Source organism: Arachis stenosperma, chromosome 4 (assembly GCF_014773155.1).
Source record: "Arachis stenosperma cultivar V10309 chromosome 4, arast.V10309.gnm1.PFL2, whole genome shotgun sequence".
Taxonomy (NCBI): Eukaryota; Viridiplantae; Streptophyta; class Magnoliopsida; order Fabales; family Fabaceae; genus Arachis; species Arachis stenosperma.
This window is the reverse complement of record NC_080380.1, coordinates 135,506,482-135,526,038: the sequence shown is the minus strand read 5'-3', so window position 1 is coordinate 135,526,038 and position 19,557 is coordinate 135,506,482. Positions and strand designations below refer to the sequence as shown.

The 19,557-nt window shown below is 33.4% G+C and overlaps 1 pseudogene; it reads left to right on the top strand.

Moving 5' to 3' along the window:
* The first annotated feature begins 17,175 nt into the window (after positions 1-17,175).
* On the top strand, positions 17,176-18,732 carry LOC130975607 (uncharacterized; annotated as a pseudogene).
* Positions 18,733-19,557: the final 825 nt, after the last annotated feature.

The following is a 19,557-nucleotide window of genomic DNA, read 5'->3' as shown; positions in this document are numbered from 1 at the left end:
ATTTTTATTTTTTTAAGGTACTAAAATACTGAAATACTAAAATTTTAGTATCAATCTCTAGACCAATAAATTTAATACTAAATTTTAATTTTTTAATTTCTGTCTTAGTACTTCAAAATAAATACTATCTTTAAAAATTAATTTTTATCTTTATATATTTTGAATAAAAACATTTAAATATTTTATATTTTAAAAACATAAAAATATTTTTATATTTTAATTAGTTAAAAATTTATCTGCCTTCAAATAAAAAAGTTAAAAAGATGTTCATCTTCTCTAAAATTAATTACATTTGAACCGAATAAGAGGAGGATATTAATATTATTACTCTGAAAGGGGTCAGAGCACGCAATCATTAATTTTTAATTTGACTTATAGTCTTAGCTAATCAATTTTGTATTTTTGTCTAAGAACTCCGTTATTAAGGTCAAACCAAATAATTATTCCTTTCAAAAAAAAAATTAATGTCGTGCTAATACGTATTCTAAAGACACATTTAAAAAATATTATAAAAATAATTTATTAAAATTATAAAAAAATTTTATATTTTTAATATATTAAATATATTAAAAATTTTAAAATTTTTATTATTATACTCTCAAAATATATCTTTAGAATATAAAATAATTAAATTCAAAAAGTTATTATACGATTAATAAAAAAATTACAATTAATTTACATTTTCTATTCAAACTTTTTAAAAGAGCGTAGTATTTATATATAGCACTTGTTAACCAGATTTTTCTTCTTACTCTTTTCTTCTCCCTTTAATAATAGGAATATGATAAGAAAAATGCTTAATAATATTAAAATTTTTATCATTTGATAATTGCAAAATAACCAAATAATCCAACTAGGACAATTATTTTTAACCAGAGTATTGTATCAGCAAACATTATATCATCATATTATTCTAAAATATATAACATTTTAATATTAAGTTGTATACCAATGTGACGTATTCTAGTATCAGTTTTCATACATTTTTTTCAATGTTATTTGTGAAAAATACTATATATTATTAATGATGATATATATTAAAACCTAAGGATTAATAATGATAAAATTTATCCATAATTAAAATTTTTTCTATCACATCTTTTTAATAATAATAATGAAGTTAATTATCTTTTATATCTTAATAAATATTATATATAAAGTGTTTCACTTAAAACTTGTGAGTGTATGTTCTAGAGTTATTGTCTTTTATCATTTTTATTTTTTTTCTAGTTATAACTATTTTGGACAATAATATATTTTTTTAATCGAAGTTGATCTTTTAGGGCAAAAATTAGAATTTCGTCTATTTTATTAATTAATCTACCTATACTTTTATTCCTTTAAATATATAATGCTGGACAAGTTTATAATTTTATACTCCCTCAATTTCATATTAAGTGTCTTTTTTTAGTTGTGTACAAATTAAATATTAAAATAATCATTAAGTTTTGTTGAAAATATAAGCAATAAAAAAATACAAAAATATTTTTAGTATTATTTTATCTCTACCTTAATTATTTAAACTTCTAACTTTCTATTTCTATTTAGTATTTAACAATAAAGGGCATAATAGAAAATCAACGAATGGCTTCTTAAAATTAGAAAACAATATTTAATTTGTAACAAAAAAAAGAGATAAATTCTTTTGATCTTTTGAGAAGTTTTTCTTTTAATTATTTGGAAGTAAAGAAATAAATTGGATAAGAATATCATCAAAAATTTTTCTCTAAAATTTTTAGTTATGAATGATTTTAATTTTTTTTTTTATAAATATTGTGTGTTAAAATTTTTTTGGACATTCTTATAAAATATTGATTTTTAATTTAAAAATTTTTCTATAATTTTTGATATTACAATATTTTATAAATACTTTTTTAGATATTAATTAAAGACGTCTATTTTCATGGGTTACAAAAATTTTGTTGCCTTTATCCTGTTCAAAGGCAACCTACTAAAGATGTTGCCTTTGCCAATTTCTAATCTTCTGCACGAATACTGACATAAATACAAAATACAATACAAAATATATTGATATGCGAATTTTAAAATTTTATAAAATACGAAATATGTATACATATAAAATATAAAGTATCTTTTTAAAAATAAATTGTAATAATATTTTAATTATTATTGATATTAAAATATGAATTAATTTTTTAATTAATTTTAATATCTTATTTTAATTATATTAAATATTTAAAATATTTTTTATTTTAATAAATAATAATATATACTATATCTAAATTTATTTCAAGAATATATATTAAGAATAAGATTGGACATGCTGATACATGATAGTATTTAAGTATGTTCAAACGTATTTAAAAAAAATTTTTTTATTTTTTATTAAGATACGATTGAATACAGTAAATATACGTGTGATGAGTGTTGATGAATATTGTGTTCAAAATATATTTAACATGTAAACACGATAACAACTCAGTAAAATATCTATATTTGTAGGTCAATTTATTGTTACTTCAGATAATTAAATGTTATCTTAATTATTAGACAAAAAATATTATAGCGTTAATGTCATAATATGAAATGGTGGGAATAACTTTTCTTTTCTCTTTCTACTATTAATACTATCTTACATAAATGGTTAATCTTTTTCTTCAGTTTTGACTAATAAATATTAGTGCAAAACACCAAAAATGCCACAAATTACAGACAAAAGACTCTAAATTTCTTAACGGTTAAAGTACTTTTAAAATATTTTAAAATACGATAAAAATATCTCATTTTTAAATATATATTGTCAAAAAAATATAGCGATTAAATTTTAATATAATTTTTTATAACCATAATTATTAAAAATTAAAAATAATATTTTTTTAAATTTAGTAATTTTAAGTTAAGTGAATATTTTTTTAGATACTTTTATCGATAATAAAAAATATTTTAAAAAATAAAAATAATTCAAAGATCAAATTTTGGTTTAGTTGTTTGCATTTATTTTTTAAATAATTGTTTAAATATTTATACAAAATTTCGAATAAAATACTTTGCGAAATACAAAAGTCATTTCTCGTTTATTAAAAAAATAATCTTTGATTATTTTTATCATATTTTAAAATATTTTAAAAATACTTGTATCGTTAGAAACTAAAAAATTCTTATCAAATATTTAATAACTTAGAAGTATTTTTAGTAGTTTATTCTTAATTAAAATTAGTTTTCACAAAAAAAATAGTACCTTATCATTTAAATTTAGAATTTTTTAATTTTTTTTGTGTTCTTATTCTTACTATTGTAGATTGTAATTGAATTTACCACATTGGAAGTCTAGAACCATGGATTGAATTACTCAACTCTACAACACAATTAAAGTTAGGGATGTCAACGGGGCAGGACAGGGGTGGGGGATGCCTCACTGCTTCCCATCTCCGCCCTCAAATTTGCTCCCCATCTCCGTCCTCAATCTCCGCCGTAGAAGAATATTGCTTCCCATCTCCATTCTCCACGGGACCCCATTCACTGCGGGGACCCCATTCCTCACGGGATCCCATTCTCCGCAGGGACCCCATTCCCCATCTATCTGATAGTTCTAACTAATTATTAATTTTCATATGATTAGAGCTGCAAATATCCATCATATACAAAAACACCAAGATTTTATACAAAAAGTCTAAATGACACGATGGTGACTTCTTTCGAAATGATGCAGTGGGGGATGCAACGACGAGCCAAAGGGCAAAGCAGTGGACGAGGTGGGAGACGCAGCAACAGAGAGGAGAATGGACACGGCGGTAGAGTTTCGAAAAGGAACGCCGCAAATAGAAAGCACGACGCGGTAAGGGTGATGGCACGGTGAGAAGGGAGAATGGCGAGGGGGTGGCTGCAGAGAGGTTGGATGGAGTATGGACAGCGTTAAGGATCTCTGAATTGAAGAAGGGTTATGTAAATGAAGATTAGGAGTTTTGGGTTTATGTGTGTGTGTGTGTGTGTGTGTGTACACAATGGCAGAGTTACGAAAAAGAACGCCGCAAATAGAAAGCACAACGCGGTGAGGGTGATGGCACGGTGAGAAGGGAGAGTGGCGAGGGGGTGGCTGCAGAGAAGTTGGATGGAGTATGGACAGCGTTAGGGATCTCTGAATTGAAGAAGAGTTATGTAAATGAAGATTAGGAGTTGTGTGTGTGCACGCTAGGGTTCCCGCACCTGCCTCGTGGGAATTTTATCCCCATCCCTATCCCCGCAGGAAAAATTTCCCACAGTCGGATCCCATTCGGGGCAGTCCCCGCAGGGATCCCTGTGTCTCGTGGAGTTTTGCCATCCCTATTCAAATTATGACTTACATTCATAGATCTTCTACACCTCTGTATGCACAACGAACTATGGATAGCAAGAGTGGTCTTTGGACCAAGAATAATAGCACTAACATCAGACCCATACCAAGCCCACACATATTATTCCTCAATACCCTCCCTCAAACTGAGGTGAGGGTTCTCACTCACTCTTAGTTTGCACGTAAACTTCTTGAAAAGAGACATGGACAGTGACTTTGTGAAGGTATCAGCAACCTGCTCCGATGTTAGAATATGGACAAAAAAGATTTGTTTTTGATTGACCCTCTTTCACAGAAAATGAAGGTCGATACCATGTGTTTGCAGCGAGAATGAAGAACCAGATTTGTCGACAACATGTAGGCGCTTTAGTTGTTGGACTACATCATTGGCGGGACAGGTTGAGGCACCTGAAGCTCTACCAAAAGCTGCTGGATAGCAATTAGTTCAGTCTGCACCGCCACCAAAGCATGGTATTCTGCCTCCATCGTTGAACAACTAACCTTGCTCTGCTTCGCACACTTCCACGCCACAAGGTTGCAACCGAGGAAAGCACAACCCACTAATCAAACGTTGGTTATCAACATCCGCCGCCCAATCTGCATCAGCAAAAGCAATGATTCTAAAATTGGAGCATTTGTTAAAAGTCAATCCATGATTAATCCGTTCTTTTAACATAGTGGAGGATGCACTCCACTGCCTTCCAATGTTGGAGGGTAGGAGCGTACATGAATTGGAAAACTCTATTCACAGAATATCAAGGTCAGGGTAGGTAATAGTCAGGTATTGGAGAACACCGACCACAAATCGATAATGCTTAGGGTCTTCAAACGCTTTAGAGCATGAGTAAGACAACTTGAAAGAGGAGACTATCGGAGTGGGCATCGAGCTCGATTGGTGCATTCTAGTCTTTTCGAGAAGGTCAATTGCATATTTTGACTGACTTAGCATCACACCCCCTTCTTATGCCATCTTCCTAACAGAATCATCAACTCCTTTAACTAATCAGTGAAAGGCATATCCCCTAATCGCTTCTATTCCTCCTTCAACATCTTTAGGAAAGTGAACCATGAATCCAAGCTTATGAAAAGGTCTTGGTGTAAACCCCGTGAAATTAACAAATAATTAATCAATAAATTAATTTTTAATAAAAAAAAATTAAAAATGTGAATTTCATAGTTTAATAGGATAGAGCTAATTAAAACAAGAATTTTAACATTAATTTCAAAGAATTCGGCCAGATTGGGCTAAACGGACTGAATCGGTCGATCCGAACCCAAACTGGACCTGTGGGCCCAACTGACTCATTAAATAAAATGAACTTCAGCCCATCCTTCTTCCCTTGCATGAAAAGAACGCAGAATGCTCAGCCAAGGGGGAAGAAGATAACAAAATTCACAAAACACTTGGTTCTAATTCAATCCTCCATAACTTTTGATTCGGAGCTCCGATCGTCGCATCGTTTGCAGCCACACGACCGCGGCGTTGAGCTCTACAAAGTTCAAAACATTGTGAGGTAAGAAAACCATGTTTTCTTCCTCAATTTCTTCACGTTCAGTTTCAAAATTTATGAACAAAGGTATTGAAAATTATTAAATTTCGGTGTTTAGGTTCGAATTAGTTTGAGATAAATTCTTAATCTTGCTTTATTGGTGCTTGACTAAGGTGAGAATCCTAGAACTCTAGCTAACTCATTGGTTTTTATCATTTGGGTATTAAGTTTTGGATATATATATATATATATATATATATATATATATATATATGTGTGTGTGTGGAAATGTGAATTAGGTTGGTGTATATGTAAATTGGAGCTTGATTTAATACATTGGAGGCTTGGTGGAGTTTGGGAGTCATTGCCTTGGAGATTTTGGACCTTTGGGACTGTGTTTAGTGTCTTGGTGGTGTCTCGGGTTATACGTGGAAATCGGCCAAGGTATGATTTAGGTTTTTCATATTTAATATATAAGATTTTATAAAAACTTAGGCTAGACGACCATAGGCTAGGTGTGAATGTTTGAATGCGTTAAATGTTTAGTACCTTGATAATGATTGTTAAGTTTTGGTTGATTTTTTGTTTTATAACTGATGCTGGTGATGGAATATAATGTTATATGGTGAATTGGTGATAATTGGAAAGGTATTAAGAAACGAACATGTATATGTGATGAAGGATGATGATTTTGCTGTTTAGTTAAGTAATTTGTATATGGGATTGTGCATATAAGAGTAAAACTGATTAAGCTAGGATGTGGAGGTTTTGGCATTTTAAAGTGGTATGTTGTTGTTGTAAGACTTAGAATTTTCAAAAAATCTTATTGTGAACTAATTTCAATTTATTTATTTATTAAAGATTCTAATTTCGGAGATTATTTTATTAAAGCTAACTAAATTAATTTTTGATAATTAAATTAGAAATTTTATCTAATTTTATAATTATTGGGTAATTTTCATATATAAATTATATAGTTTAGAAATCGTAAAATAATAAGAATCTATATGATTTGATTTAAATAATTGTGATTCTAGAAATTAATACTTTAATTTTTATGAATAAAGAAAATTAATTATATTATCTATAGTTATCGAATTAGAATTATTTATTTGATAATAATTTGTAAATTGATAATTAAATAATATTTTTAATAAATATTAGTGTTGGATTAAAACAGGTTTTCAATTATCCTATTACTCTTAATTTTATAAAATTGTTATATTACTCATGTGAATTTTATCCTAACACTAAATTTTCAAATAAAACCCTAATTTTAATCAAATTAAACTATATCCCCCCTAATTTAACCTAACCACCGTCACTCATCTAACCTAACCACCGCCACTCCCTAACTCAAGCTCAGCTCCATCCCTTCAGAAAAAGAAAGAAAGAAAGAAACGAAGAAAAGACAAAGGGAAATGGGGAAGGGGAAAATCAGAGAAGAAGGAAGAGAGCGTCGGAGAGGAGCCACCGCCACACTACTGCCGCGCTGCTCAGAACCGTGTTCCGCTCGCTGCCGCGCCACGCTCAGTGCCATCTTTGTTGTCGCAGCCGTGTCGTCGCCATGCACAAGAGGAAGGGAAGGGGAGCGATGGGGAGAAAAGGAAGGGATGACGCCGTGACTGGGCTGCTGCCGTTGCGTCGCAGAAGCTTCCAGTCCCGTTGCCGCTGTTCGCGTTGTCACCTCCAGCCCGCGCCGTCGCCACTCGTGAAGAGAGAAAGAGAGAGAGAGAGAGAGAGAGAGAGAGAGAGAGAGAGAGCTCGGAAGTAGAGAAGAGAGAGAGGAGACCCGTGCTCAGCCATCGCTGTGCCTCTGCCACCAAGAAACTTCGATGCCACCACTGAGATTCACCATCGGTAAGGGTTTTTGAGTTTGGTTTACCTTCGTTTGAGATTTTGAAAACCTTATTGTCTCTGCGTGTTGGTTTTAGTCACTGTCGAAGAAGCTTCAGCCACCATCGTTGATTGTCACTGGGGAATGACCGCCGTGCCTTTGGTTGCTGGAATCATGGACTGGAGAGAAGGGGGCTGCCTCTCCTATTGTTGCTGCTTCGTTCTTTCATCGTAAGCGGTCTCTATTTCCAGTTCCATTGAATTCATTTCTGTTTTTGATTCCATTGAGTTTGAATTCTCTATTTCACTGTAACCATGGTCATTGTTGCTGGAATTACAAACGCCGCCCTCGGTGCTGATTGGATTAACCACCATAGCTATTCTGCATCACCTTCACTTTCCATTATTTTTGTCAGGTCCCGTTCTTGCCGGTGAGGGCCATTGGATTTGCAACAGCTCCAACTTTTATTTTCCTCTTGATTCGGTGAGTTTTTCTTGTTTTGGAACTTTCGCTATTAGCGATTCATTATAGTTTATTGAGAATTTTGCAATGTTATTTGCTATTTGATTGAGTTTCGGTTATTTCTTATTGCGATTAGAGTAACTATAGTTGCTACAAAAGTGGTTTGGAACTACGATTGTGGTTGCTGCTGTGATGAGCCGGGGGAAAAAGGGATTCAACGTGTTTAATTATGCGGATTGCGAATAATTGAGGTAGGGTTTTTCTTAAAATTTATTTTACATTACAGAGTTGTTATAAATAGATATTGATGCAAAAAAAGATATTTCTATGATTATGTTTGTCTTGTAGATGTGGTTGTTTGATTGCTTGAGTGATATACGGTTGTTGATAAGAAATGGGTTTGAAAAGTTATTTACTTGATTATTATGAAAAGTGGTTTCCTTGGTTTGGAGTTAAAGCGGTTTAATTTTGAGTCGGTCTGATTTTATAAATGATTTAATACTTGAGCTGGTTTGATTTTAAAAAGAGTTTTATTATTGGAATTGGTCTGATTTGAAAATAATTTGATATTGGAACTAGTTGAATTTTGGAAAAAATGAATGAGATTTGGAAATTGTTGAGAAAAAGGTTTGAGAAATGTTTGGATGGGACTCAAAAAGGGTGGCAGAATCCAAGTTTTAGAGGAGATGCTGCCGAAATTTTATAAAAATCAAAAGTTTCATTGGAAGTAGTTATTTTAAAAGGTTTTAAGTATTATATGATTTAAAATTACCTCATTTATTAAAGGAAGAGTTATGTTTTGGATTGGGAATTGTTAGTGAATGGAATGGAAAGAAGGATGATTGAGAATTTTCTTTGAAATATGGTTTTTGAATGAATTTGGAAATAAGATTTCGATTGATGAATGATGATGATGTTGAGAATGATGAGAATGTTGAGATATGGATTGAGAATGTTGAAATATGATTTTTGAATTATTCATTTGGCTTATGAATTTGAATTATCTGAGATACGAGGTTTCCTAGATAAAGTACCATGGCTTGCCACCACGTGTACCAGGTTGAAAGCTCGATACTCTATTGACCCTATGACGTAAGTGTGACCCGGCACTATATAAATTCCTGGGAATGGTACCCCCATTGAGCAATATTGATTATTTGAGAAAAAGCTATGCATAGACTCTTGGGGATGCACGTCGGGGGACAGTCTACGGACGATTCAGACTTGTCGGGTTGGCTGGATAACCGCCAGATGAGCCTCATCAGCCATAGAACAGGCATGCATCATATGCATTTGTATGCTTTGCTTGGGTTTGAACTTGTTTTGGTTTGCCTAATTGCTAAACTTTTCTTAACTGCTACTTGAACTATTTGCTGTAACTGCTACCTACTTGTACCTTCCTTGTCTGTCTTGCCTTTGTTTGTCCTGGCGTGCTACATTTGAGAATGAACTTTGGTACTGAATTAATGATTGTGTTGTTTGATTGCGTGGTTGGTTTCTGATTGAGATTTTCTTATAAGAAAGGAAAGGTTTCGAATTTCTGAAAGAATAAACATTGTTTCTTCGAAAAGGTTTTGAACAATTACCTATTAGTTTTTTAAAAGACTCATAAGGCAATGATAATCACTGAGCTTGAAAACATTTTTCTTATTAAATATCTTCTTATGACAACTTTGAAATTTCGTGGTGAGACCGTGTGGTTAGGTTCTCACCCCCTACAGCTTTACCTTTTCAGGAACCGGATGAAGCATTATGAAGAGTTATACTGCGTTTGGTTTATATGTCGCTATATTAATTAGATTATTTTCTTCCCTCGTCTTTGTTATTACGAGTTTTGTAAGAGGGATAGGAGTTTTGTGGTTTATGTGTATATTATTTTATAAGCTATTAGATGAGAAATATTGTATATGAATCTATGTGTTTGTTTTTTTTAGATAAAGTATTTATTTTCGATTTTCAAAGAAATCAGCGATACGATGTCGAGTCACAGGCTCGTATTTTAATATCTAGTATATAAAGTAGTCGTAATACTTTTTACTATCAGAGTAGCGTAGCCGGAAGTGTGACATTCTGGTAGTGAGGGTGTTACAGTTGTGCTGGATACATGTATAGGAGGTGGGAATTAAGTTTGGTTTTAATGAAAATTAAGTTTTGAGGTTTCTGTGAAACACTGATTTTTAGCCAAATTTCGGCGAGTCATAACTTGGCTTTCTAACCCTCAAATTATTTTAAACTTGTTTCAAATGAAAATTGGGTCCGTGAAGTTTATTCTGTTTGAAAAACGGATGAAAAATATTTTAAAACGAAAAAGTTATGCGCGTCGAAAATTTGGAGTGCAAAGTTGAAAATTCTGCCACATTATGCATTTTTGCTGTTCTGCATAACTTGCGTACGTGAACATTGTACGTGACGCGACCAACCTATTCGAGTTGGGTATCTCGCGTACGCGTGACCCCTGTTTTTAGCAAATGAGTTTTTGTGTTTTAAAGCTTGATTTTGGGACCTCTAAACCTCTATTTTCATTCTTTTGACCCTAGATTTTGTTAGTAAACCTAGTAATGATGAAGTTAGGAATAAGTGGTAACTTGGAGAGAAAGAAAGTTTGTGAAGTGATGATTTAGGTATGAGAAGGAAGGGTGCATATATATATATATATATATATATATATATATATATATATATATATATATATATATATATATATTTGAATTATGAAACTGGATAAAGAAAAGAATAAATGTTGCATCTGAGTACTCTTTCTTGAAAGTGCGACCCCAAGAGATGGTGGAAGGTGAAGATCCCTTTCCTTGTTCCTCCTGGTATTGTAAAATCTCCCCCAGCGAGATGGTGGGAGGTTAGAATCCACTCCTTTGTTCCTCTTGGGCATATGAGAACATACCTCCTGGGTAGACGCAAGGGTTGTGGTTTCGCCCCACTTGCTCCGAGTTATGATGAGTATGTAAAAAAGTGCAATTATATGATGTATAAGTGATGATATGGCCATAATTAATTATTTTGAAATGTTTATGAATGAATATGAAATGATTATCTGATATATGAGTTTCTCTAGGTAAAGTACCGTGGCTTGCCACCACGTGTTCCAGGTTGAGACTCGATACTCTATTGATCCTACGTCATAAAGGTGATCGGGCATGTATAAATTTCCGGGAGTGGTACCCCCATTGAGCAATTTGATATATATATGTGTGAAAAAGCTATGCATAGACTCATAGGGATGCACGACGGAGGACAGTCCAGGGTTTAGCAGCCAAACTTATCGGGTTGGGTTGATAACCGACAGATGAGACTCATCAGCTATAGGACAGGCATGCATGATATGCATATTGTTTGAATTTCTTGCTTGTGCATTAATTGAGATTGCATAAGTGATCATAATATGCTATTTGTTGTATTTGCTATCTGTATTACTTGTCTCCTACTTGTGTTTGCCATTGTCTGCTTGTTTGTCTTTGCAACTTCACCGGAGATGGAGGAACGGAGGAAAGATAGAGAGAGTTAGGGCTCTAGCTACGTTTTAGTTAGATTTAAGGAATTTGTTAAGTTTAGAAAGCCTTAGAAAACCACCATACTTTATAGTTTCTGCTTTAGTTCTTTAAGTCTTATAATCTTAGTGTCGGCATTCTAGGATGACCTCTGACATTCCCAAGACCTTATATCTTATGTGCGTTGCATCTTTACCATGCTGAGAACCCCCGATTCTTATTCCATACAATGTTGTGTTTTTCAGATGCAGGTCGAGAGGCACCTCACTAGGCGTCTGGAGTTCTCCGCAGCGAAGTGGGCTTTTTGGGATTATACTTTTATTTTATTATATATATATATATATATATATATATATATATATATATATATATATGTTTTAATTTTGCACCTCATACAGGTTTATGGATAACTAGGGTTGCTTTTATGTATTTTGGGTTATGAATTAAATATATATGTATGTAACTATTCTCTGTCCAGCCTTAACTTCGTAGGCTGAGTTTGGAGCTTGGTATTTTGTATCTTGATCCTCTACTCTTACCTTTAATATATTTATGTTTAAGAACCGTAGTTTCTTCTTATGCAAGTTACGTTTTTTTATCAGAGTTGCGCTTTTAAAATTTTGAGATTTGTTTTACATATTCTTTAAGGCTCCTAGTATACTACCTTCCTTTGACTATTATACGTATTTATATTTTATTTATAGAGGTCGTAGAGCTTCGCCACCTCTGTTTTACATCTTAGGTGTAAAGTTCTGTGTGGTAGGGTGTTACACTTGGACCCCCACGTAATCTTGCATGCTTTATTACAAACAGATAGTGATCAGACAATTCTTTTGGCCTTCCTTTTAAACGCATCTTTGGAAACCCCTCTAACCTTTCTACGCTACCCATTGCATTACTCTGTCAATTCGGCTATATGAATGGACCTTGCACCACATATATTTGCAATCATTCAGCAGCAAGTCTACTAGCTCCATATCTTATACCTATTAATTATAATATTTAACTGTGACTGGTAAATTGGTTGCTCCGTTCTTTTTCTCTACCTATACAATATCATTAAAATCTCTTATATAGCAAAATGGAACCTGACACAACCCAAAGATATAGCTTAGCTCATCTCACATAATAAGCTTCTTATTCCTCACATAAGCACCATACACAAAGTAATATGCACATCTAAATATGTTTTTGTCAACAAACTTTTAATACATAATCATCTCACTAATTTATAACAACTATCCATCTTGAACAATGTTGCATCTCACATTAGCAATAAATTTCCAGAAACACCTTTTGATACCATAAACTCTCAACCTACGTATCTCGCCTCCCTACAAATATTTGCTATGTCAAATTTAGTTTTTACCTCTTTCTTTATCTCTATTAATCCTAATATATTTAATCTATTTTTTGGTTGAAAGTTATTACTATATTCAACTTTTCAACACCTCTCAATCCTCTAACATTATAAGAACTAAAAATTATTTAAATTCTTTTTGAATAATTTTTCTTATTTTTTGGCCTACTCCTCCTTGCTTTTTTATTCTGCATAGCGTATCATCTTTTATGTACAATTGTTTTATTTTGTACTTATAGAATAGTCATTATATCCTCTTTCTCGTTATATTACATTGTTCTTGACTCCATTGCACCCGAATTATACAAAAATATCCCTAAATTTTATTATCCACAATAATACTCTCGAATTATTTAAAAACGTGATAAAAATACACACTCGTGAATTAAGATGTTCTAGAAAAATAGTGATGTGGTAAACAAAAATTTCTATTTAATAAGTAAAACTTTGACATTAACAAATGAGCTACGTAACATTTTTCTGTTAATAGAATAGGTCTTCAATCGCGGATGAATATTTTTGACATGCTTTTAAATGATTTGAGAACACTTTATCAATAATAAAATTTAGAGAAATTTTTGTCAACACCAAAATAATTTAAATATATTTTTTGTGGTTTACCTTTTAATATTTTATCATAATGATAAATCCTATAACTTAAGAATGAACATTTTTGTTTATATTTTTAAATAATTATATTTTTTTTCTAATTTTAATATATTTAGTATGTAAAATATTTTATATAATTATTTAATTATATATTTTTATAAATAATTATTTATACAATTAATATATAAAATAATTATTTTTATTAATATAACATCACAATTATTTTATATCAACGGTGCATCAAAATTAAACTTTTGTTTTATCAGTAGTGCTACGTTACCAACTTTTTATCTGCCAAAATCTGCCAACTTGAGTTGGGCTGGACATGAAGCTCATCTACTAAATAAAACCACGTCTAAATTAATCATAATTTAATCCTAATTTATCACGTGTTGATAATAGTTGACAGACTCTCTTTTGGTAACGTATATTTTTCCTTGTTTTATAGAAATCGGTATATTAGCCCTCTGTCGGTCTACCTTGGAAGACGCTGACCGACTCTTAACGATACTAGCCACGACAAGAAATGTTAGATAATTTGTCTATCACATTATCCTTAAATAGATTTCTTCTTATCCAATCGGTCATGTGATATACACTACTAAAAAAACGCAAAATAGCGGCACACAATTAGCAGCTGTTTTTACAATTGTCGCTGTCTGATAATTTTCCAGCAGTTCTAGTGGTGATAGTGGGAAGAGCAGCCATTTGATTTGATTTTGCCACAAATTTTAATCAAAACGCTGCTAACCTAATTTTTTTGGCCATAATTTAATTCCCCTTTCCCAAAAACACAACACTAAGCAGCTTCAACAAATAAAAAAAAAGAAAGAAAGAAATGTTAAGAGAAGAGAGGGAGAAACGGAGAAGGAGAGGAAAGGAAGGAAGGAGCCGGGCCGCCGCTGCTGAGTTCGCCGCCGCTGTCGCGTTGCCGTGCTGCCGAAAAGCCGTCGACAAGAGAAAGAACTGCGAAGAGAGAGGGAGACCGCATCAGCTCACCGTGAAGCCAGCGCCGTCGTCGTCTTCATCGCGGGTCTGTACCATCGCGTCTTGCCACCGCCGCCACCACTAAGCTTGCCGTCGTTGCCACTGAAGCCGAAGAGAGAGAGAGTGTGTTCGGAAAGAGATGGAGAGCTCGCGCTCACGAAGGAGAAGAACGACGAAGAGTGAAGGAGAAGTAGAAGACGATGAACCCAGGGGAGAAGGAGGAGGTCCGTTCTCGCACCGTCCTGCTCTGCCGCCGCGGGTGCCGTCGATTGGGGTCAAGGCCGTCGCCGTCGCACCCTGTTCCAGTCGCCATTAGGGTTTTTTGATGCTGTGTGCGATTGATAGCGCCGCCACTAGGAGGAGCCGAAAGGGGAGAGGGGGTCGCCGTCAAACACGCCGCCACCAGTTACAACCGTCACCAAAATCGGGACAGACTCACCGGTACTCTGCTTTTTCCTTTCTTGAATCTGTTCTGCTTCTATTTTGTTCCAATATTCTCCTAACTTTCTTTCTATGCACTTTGAAATTGGTTTTGCTAATCTTTTTGTACCCAGTAATTTTTTTGTGCCCAATCGTTAATTAATCTTTAGTGTATGTAGGATCTTATGGAAATCTAGATTTTATATTTTCTGTTCATTACTTGTTTGTTTTATTGACTGTAGTTGTTTTTGTTGATTGTTTATTTGATACAGGTCAAGTGATCAAGGGTTGGGATGAGGGAATCAAAACCATGAAGAAGGGTGAGAATGCCGTCTTCACGATTCCCCCAGAATTGGCCTATGGTGAATCTGGATCTCCTCCCACCATTCCTCCCAATGCAACTCTGCAGTTTGATATGGAGTTGCTGTCTTGGACGAGCGTCAAGGACATTTGCAAAGATGGAGGGATATTCAAGAAGATTGTCATTGAAGGAGAGAAATGGGAAAATCCTAAGGATCTTGATGAAGTGCTTGGTACCGTTTCATAATAACAATACATTGTCATCCATGTTATTCATTCACCTGTTTAGGCACTCTTTTGTTCATTGTTGTCTTAATTTTTTTGTTCCTCCTTCTGTTCTCTGCAGTTAAATATGTGGCTAAGCTTGAAGATGGCATCAGGTGATGAAGGCGTTGTACCTCCAAATGCTTCGCTCCAAATTGATCTTGAGTTGATATCTTGGAAGGTTGTATCTGACATAAACAAGGATAAGAAGGTTCTCAAGAAGACCTTGAAGGAGGGAGAGGGGTATGAACGTCCCAATGATGGAGCTGTGGTTCAAGGTAAAGCTTTTGGTCAGCATTATGCTTCTCTTTGTTCCATTTACTATTTTATTGGCTGCTGTTGTTGAATTCGTTATTTTCATTGTTGCAGTGAAACTTATTGGTAAGCTTCAAGATGGGACTGTTTTCGTGAAGAAGGGTCATGATGATGAGCAGCCATTTGAGTTCAAAATTGACGAGGAGCAAGTAATTGATGGACTTGATAAAGCTGTGATGATTATCCAATGTTTTGATGGATAACCTTATTTACACCGTTACTTTTTTGTTTCAGGCAGAGATTGCGCGTCAAGAGGCAAGGCTGAAGATGGAAAGAGACAACCTTGAGAAAGAAAAAAGTGTCTTAATGGGAACTGCCTCAAATCAAGATAACCAAGATGGAGCTCTTGAAATTACAGTGAGCGGCGAAAAGTACAGATGCCTTAGAATTGCCAAGGCAAAGAAATGATGCTTGATGCTCTCTGCTTAGCATACCAGAATGGGAAAAAAGTACGTTTTCCACTCCTCACCTCCAAAAGAGAGGGTTAGTCCAGCTAAGAGATTAACATGCAATTTCAATTCAAGTTGTGGTTTATTTGTTCATTATTCATTGCTCAATTTGGAAAGTCATTGGTGTTCATTGCTCAATTTGGAAAGTCATTGGTTGGTCCATATTTTTTCATCTGTAAATTTTTAGTATTACAGTTTCACACTGATGAGTTGGTACTTTTTGTAGTGAAATATATATGGTTTCAGTTACATTAAGGACAACTTTGCCAAATTAAATACAAAGTTTTTATTTTTATCCGGACAATTGTTACGACTTCTGCATTAAAAATATGTAGCTTATGTTTTCTTAATCTTACAGAGAATTGAACATAATTTAAATAATCATATACTTTCCACTTGATTTTATCGTGGAGCAGCATGTTTTTAAAATATGCAACAAGAATTTTTATTAGATAGTAGGAGTATTTGCTCTATTCTAAATTAAATTAAGATTAAGAATGTGTCCGAATGGTGGAGTATCTTGTCAGTTCTAACATAAATTGATATTTATTTTATATGCATTATTAATGTAGAGGATTTTGTTTTTTATAGTTTAGTTACTTGTTCATGTAGCCCATTGTTAATTTTATGATGGATATGAGAATATTAAGTAATGATTAGCCTTTTCACTCTCTTGTTTGAATTAAACAATAAGATTTGGTGTATTTTGAAATTGTACATCAAGGCAAAGTGTCTTGAATGAATAAAGCTTGGGATACGGTTGTAATAGAAAAAGATGAAATAAAAGTTGGTCAATTATATGCTGTAGATGCAATAAATGGAATTTTTCAATAATTATTTAAAGGTTGGTTATTAATAATTGATACACCATTCTTTTTTATTTAATTAAAACTTCAGGTGGATATGGATTTTACTCAGTCTAATGTCATGGACTTGAGGTGGAGAGGTAACTTTCCGTTCATTCCATCCCATTTTATGAGTTCATATATTGAACAATAACCTTTATCATAGAAAATGTAAAAAAACCGGATTCGGATCTTAATGGATTTATAAGATTGAGTTCTATGTCGTAAGCCACCAGTTGATTTCAGGAAGCACAGGTTTAGAAGTAAAATATGGAATCTTGCATTTGTTGAATGGCGATATTTGGGGCCAAGTTGTTTTCTCTATAGGGAAATTAGTCTATGTTTGAACTCTTGTGGTTTTGCAACACTGCCTTATCACTTTTAATTTTGTGGACTAAAAATGATTTTCGTCGTCAATCTTGACACTTCATTGGCATTTTGGAGCAACAGCAGTCTGAATTGAAGGCTTGTTGCCTGGTGCAATTTGCTGCACTTCTCTTCTTTCTTTTCTGGAATTTTGTTCTTAGATGGATATGGAAAATTGATTCTTGTTATGTCTCCATAATCTCCAGTTGAGAGTGTAATAGTTCAAACAACATTGCTGAATTAGTTCTTAACTTCTTATTTATATGGGAACATAAAATTTTTAAGGGTATTCATTGTATAACTTGTAGGCATTATATGCTATTTGAAGTATTTCATTTAGTGTGTCTAACAGGTTTATACGATTTTCTTGGTCCATACTCTAGGCCAAATTGTTGATACAGTTATCATGAATCCTCCTTTTGGAACTCGGAAAAAGGGCGCAGATTTGGACTTTCTCAATGTTGCTTTGAAGGTATTTTACTCAATATAAACAAAAATATATAATTGATGGGTATTTTAATTTACCATGTTGCAAATATTACTACTTTGTCAGGTTGCTTCTCAAGATGTTTATTCATTGCATAAGAGTTCCACAAGAGAGGTATGTTTTCTGAATCTTAAATACTAGTCTTGTTATTAGTAATTGAGTTCTGCGAGCCTTGTCAGATGTCATTGAAGAAGTCTCTGATCTTCCCATTCCAAAAAGATGTCATTAGCATTTTTTTCCTGACCCTTTGCATTAACACATTTTATCCTCAATGATAGCTTCGTTTTTCCAACCTTCTATTGATACCATGGGTTCAATTTTTATCTAACCGCAGCATGTGAAACAAACAGCTAAGGGATTTTAACGCTAGCAATGCAGAAGTTCTATGTGAGGTGAGGGAGGTTACTGTGTATTAGATGTTTAAGTCATATAATAATATTTGATTTTTTTTCTCTCCAAATCGACCTTATTTTTTGTGTAAATTGTTCTCTCTTAGAAAATATGGTGAACCAATATCAAGTACTTAGGTCACCTAAACAACCTCATTCTTTCACATATTTTCTTGTTCCAGTGATTCATGGAGTAGCCATAATTATGGACCTGCATCTTGTAAGCTATAATTGATTTTTCCCCTTGCTTTGACAGCTTCAATATGATCTGCCGAAGCTGTACAAATTTCATAAGAAGAAAGAGGTAGACATTGCTGTTGACCTCTGGCGTTTCGTACCAAGAAAGCATCAAAGCTAAAAGGCATTTGGCACAGAGAAGTACGATTAAAGGAGAAACTTTGTTGGTTTTTTTTCCCTCAGTTTAAAATGCTCTTGCACATTAAGCATATATGTGAATTCAATAGTTGAGGAAGGATCCTCTTGTCATGAAATCAAATGACTTTATGAATTCAATAGTGTTTTTCTATGTTAATATTTAAAGTTTAATAAATATGATGTAAAGAAAATAGGTTATAGTAAAGAAAAATGGTATAAATTATTGTAGTTATTCAGTTTTTTTTTTTAAGCTCATGCATCAAATTGCGGCGGTTCAAAACCGTCGCAATTTTTTTTAAAGACCCAAACAAAATTGCGGCGGTTGTAAAACTGCTGCAGATTTTTTTTAAATTAACTAACCAAAATAGCGGCGGTTTTAAAACCGCTGCAAAATCATCAACCTGATTTGTTGCAGTTGTGCCAGCGGTTTCTCAAAACCGCCGCAAAATCAAATCTCCACCCCCTGACAGGCAACGCTTGTGGAACCGCTGGAATTTTGTTTTGCGGCCGTTAAAAACCGCCGCAAATCCCTAAAAAAATCGCCGCTATTCGGCGTGTCTTTTGTGGTATACCAAATAATAACGAAGTCTTAACAAAGAAAATTACTCATAACACTCTTTAACCTTATAAAGGTAAAAGTAACTAAGAACGAGAAAAAAAAAAAGAAAAGTAAATAAAATTGATATTCATAGAAACATCATTTATTATTAAGCTTTTCATTTTCCCTTATTCAAACATGTGTTGTAAGGGAAATGTTGCAAACATAGGACTATAAATCCTGACATGGAAGTGAGTGTATACAAATACA